Here is a 4,522-nt window from a genome sequence, read left to right on the forward strand (position 1 = left end):
TCAAGGCTTACTACAGAAACTATTCTCAAAGACTGTCTCTCACACTCAGTATTCAACATTCCCCTAAGTATCTTAAGCTTCCATAAAGCTTAGTAACAATAGTTACTGTTTATTCACACTTTGTCCATGCTAGGAAACATGTCAAACTTTTAATTATTTCATTGAATCTTCAAGGCAATTTTATGAGACATTTCCATTTGACAGATAAGGAAAACTGAGGCTTATAGAAATCAAGCAGATTAGCTAGGAACATCTACTAGGAGGCAGGAGTACAGGGACTTTTGAGGGCTAACTATGCCACCTATTTTATGCATCCTTTAATAAAGTTGTACTGACTTCAACTATGCAGAAATACTTCCTCAGTCCATTACGAAGACTATCAACCACTTGAGAATATAACTCCATTCCTGAACCTCAACAATGGTAGTTAAGAACAAAATTTTTGCCTCTGTTAACTTCTGAAGTGTTGGAAATTGAAAAAATAAACAATGCTGCACATGCTTTTTGATGAATGTTTTAGAAATGATTCTTGTAGAGGAAGACATCTGTGTATACTTACAAGTACTTGTTTTAACACCAGAAATTCATGATTCAGAAATGTTACCATTCAGCTTTCAAAAGTTTGTTTCCAGGGCCGGGCATGATGGCACACACCTTTGGTTCCAGCACTAGGGAGGCAGAGGCAGGCAGATCTCTGTGAGGCCAAGGCCACCTGGTCTACATTGCGAGTGCCAGGCCAGTTGGGACAGGAAACCCTATCTCAAAAAAACCCAAACAAACAAAACTGGTTCTAGGAACAGGAGGGCCCATATCACTGGAAAAATCCACAAGGTACATTTTAGAATATTTTACTCTCTACTTATCTGATCCTATAATGTCCCTATTCCTGTATACTCATCCCTTAGCATTTACAAGGAACTGGTTGCAGGATTCTACAAGTCCCTCATTTAAAATGGAGTAGTATCTGCATGTAACCTATACTCAACCTCCTGTATGCATCAAATCACCGTTAGATCATTTGTTATACCAAATAAAATGGAAATGCAAAGTGTAAATTATACTATATTGTTTAGGGAATAATGACAACCAAGTCTATACATGACTAGTACACATGCAATTAAAAAATATTTTTGACTCAATGTTTCTTGAACCAACAGAAATGGAAGACTGTCTCAAGTGGAGATAACATCATATAATTTAGAGGGCTGTGGTGAAAATTAAAGGCTGACACAAATAGTATAGTTTTTATTATTTCCTTTTCTTCTATATCAAGAAATACTTCAGTTTCTAAATTTTCAAATCATGTCACAGAAACTAGTGAATTTCAATTCAGATCCCATATATGAATATTACATACCGTTAAATCCATGGATTCTAAATATACAAATTAAAAATATGAAAAGTAGACAGGAAAGATGGCTTAGCAGTTAAGAGCACTTACTGCTCTTATAGAGGGCCAGAGTTTGGTTCCCAGCACCCACATGGTGGCTAACAACTGCCTGTTAACTGTAGGACTGCATGAATGAGTGTACTTACTACATGTAAGCAAAACACATACACATTTTAAAAAGTCAAAAATTCAATAAATGAAGGTACAGTATCTATAATCCAATTTATTTATTTATTTTTAAAGATTTAAAAAAAGGGGCTGGAGAGATGGCTCAGCGGTTAAGAGCACTGACTGCTCTTGCAGAGGACCCAGGTTCGATTCCCAGCACCCACATGGTGGCTACTAACCGTCCTTAACTCCAATTCAAGGGAAATCTGAAGCCCTCTTCTGACCTCCGTGGCATTACACGATACGAGTGCACTCACATACATGCAGGCAATACACTTCGTACACATAAAAAATAAAAATAAAATGTTTTAAAAAATTTTATGTATTTTGCCTACAAGTACATATAAGTACCAAATGCATGCCTGATGCCTGCAGAGACTAGACAGGGCATCAGATCCTCTGGAACTGAACTTAACAGTTATGAGTCACCACGTAGGTATTGGGAACTGAACCCAGGCCCTCTATCTACCAGTGCTCTTAACCACTGAGCCATCTCTCCAGCCCCATAGTCCACTTTACAGATGTACATTAATTTGTGCTTTTCAGCTTCTTAAAAAAAAAATTGTGAAGTCTATTGCATTTTAGATAAAGGTACACAGAACTCACCTCCCTCAATTGTTTACTTTCTGTAGCTCTTCCTACCTGCCTTGGAAAAAGAAAATCTAAGGAGATTTCGGGTAGTGAAGAGGTTAAAATGATCAAATATATTCTGGAGACTCCTAATGAAGTATAAAATGGCTACTTATATAATATGGAGCACATCAGACATTAGAAAGACTGAAGGAAGGATATAATCAACCTATTTTAAATCAGATTAACCCAAACTTTATACTTGAGAATGGTTAATGATCATAGGTCAGAAAAGTATATACCCTTGCTAATAATATAGCAAAATACTATGAGGCGACAATGTTAAAGTATTTTTGTTATGTGAGAGGGAAAACGGGACATTTTGTGACCAATGCATACAAAGAAAGCTTTTGCCTAATTACCTCACATCACTTGCTTCCCTGCTCCCAAGTCCCAAGTATGTCACAGAGCCAAGACTTGTTTTATTTTCTGTGTTAATTCTTACAAAACTCTGCTTGAGCTGATTTTCATGATAAAACAAACAATTATGGTTAAACCACAATCAGCTATACAATTCTATTTGGCCATATAAGTACCAGTCTAGGTATAATCTGGAAGGAAAAGAAAAAAAAAAAAACATCAAAGATGTAGGTATTCAGTAACCACTTAGCAATATTTACCAAGTGACAAAATGATGTTATACACTTCTTGGGGGTGTGGGGTTGAGAAACTAGGTATTAGAGAAATTTCCAAACAAAAGTTTAGTTTAATAGGACAAAATCATGAAGACCCAGCTTGAACTGACAAAAAAGAAAAATCCATAATATATGCTTAGAATGTCCTTCATATCCAACCACTGAGGATCCTGTGCTGGTTCAAAATAAGGTCTCAACACACTTTGTGTCCCTTGGAATATCCATCCTTTCTCCCAGTTCTTCCAGGTTCCCCAGTCACAACAGGAAAAAGACTGCTTACTACAGGGATAGTGTTCCTGAAACACAAGCACCAACCTCCAATTCTTTTAAGTAAAAGAGAGCCCTGAAGAAATACAAGGTTTAGAATGCTGGAACATGGAAGTGCCTGGTGCACAGCAGGCATTTATCTGTTAAAGGTATATTCAACAGTAACACAATGCTGATAAAAAAATTCAATAAATGGACAGTACACATGACAATATAATCTACCCCTTGGCTTTCCTGATTTGGAAGTTGAGACTCAAAAGGTTAAAGGACTTGTCCCTGGACACAGATATTTGGAGCACAGCCATTAATAACTAGTTCTTGCAGTGCAGTGCTCCTTTCAGGTTATACTGTAATTACGGTCATTTCAGTTCTTCACTCTAAAATACAAAGCAACCCAACGCATGTGAAGATACAAGCCCTGTAAAAAGCAATCTGAAGTCTCCAGTAGTGAATCATTATTTTCCTAACATATCTTAAGGTAGCTAATGTGAAACATTGTCAGTTTTAATATTTTCTATCATGCCATTACTTCACAGGTGTTAGAATGTCCATAATGACACTTCCACATATACTCTCAATATGTTATTGCTGTTAACTTCCAGGTTAAGAATAATCACCCTAACATTAGTGAATGTTTAATCAGTTAGATACAAAGTAGACAAATGAACAGAACTTGGGGTGAGAGTGTACCTCAGTGGTAGAGTGCCCTGCAAGAGGTTCTGGGTTCTATCCCAAAAATGAAAAACAAAATAAAAACCCAGAACAGAAGTATAACATTGGGAAGCTGTTACTCTGTGTGTCAAATTACTAAATGGCAAAGCAAACATTAAGTCAATAAAGAAAGACAGTATCTAAGATTTAAAAATAGGGAGTGAGGTGGCTCACTATCTCCCTAGTCTCAAGTTTCCTCAACTGTAAAATAAGGAATTACAGACATGATCTTAGGAAGAGGCCCAATATGTAGAAGATAAAAGTGTAAAAATGAAGTGTTCTTTCTGGTTAAAGGGAGGTGGGGAGGGGACCAAGCCCTCCCTACTGGAACTCTGAAGAGCTGAGGACCCTGAAGGTCCAGGAGAGAAGGGTTTAAATTCTATGACTCTTCGGAGAGCTCTGCAAGATCGTGCTCAAAAATCTCAAAGTGCAGGTTTGAAAATACTGCTTCTTCTGAACAACTGTTCAAAATTACTAATTTCAATAACGTCAAAACTACTTCTTCGCCAACAATGCCTGACTCCTATACGCTACTAACCGCGCTGAAAAATCCAGCAGGCTCATTATTCCAACTAGCAGGAAACTTGGGGTGGGGGTGGCACCACAGACTGCTTGGACTCTGACCTCTGCGGATTTCTAAGTACCATGCGGTGCTTGAGGAAAGAGAAAAATACCTCGGGTGATGAAATTTTCAAAACGTATCTCAAACTGTTCTTGGGAG

The sequence above is a fragment of the Nannospalax galili genome, unplaced genomic scaffold, assembly GCF_000622305.1.
Source record: "Nannospalax galili isolate Female #2095 unplaced genomic scaffold, S.galili_v1.0 scaffold336, whole genome shotgun sequence".
Lineage (NCBI taxonomy): Eukaryota > Metazoa > Chordata > Mammalia > Rodentia > Spalacidae > Nannospalax > Nannospalax galili.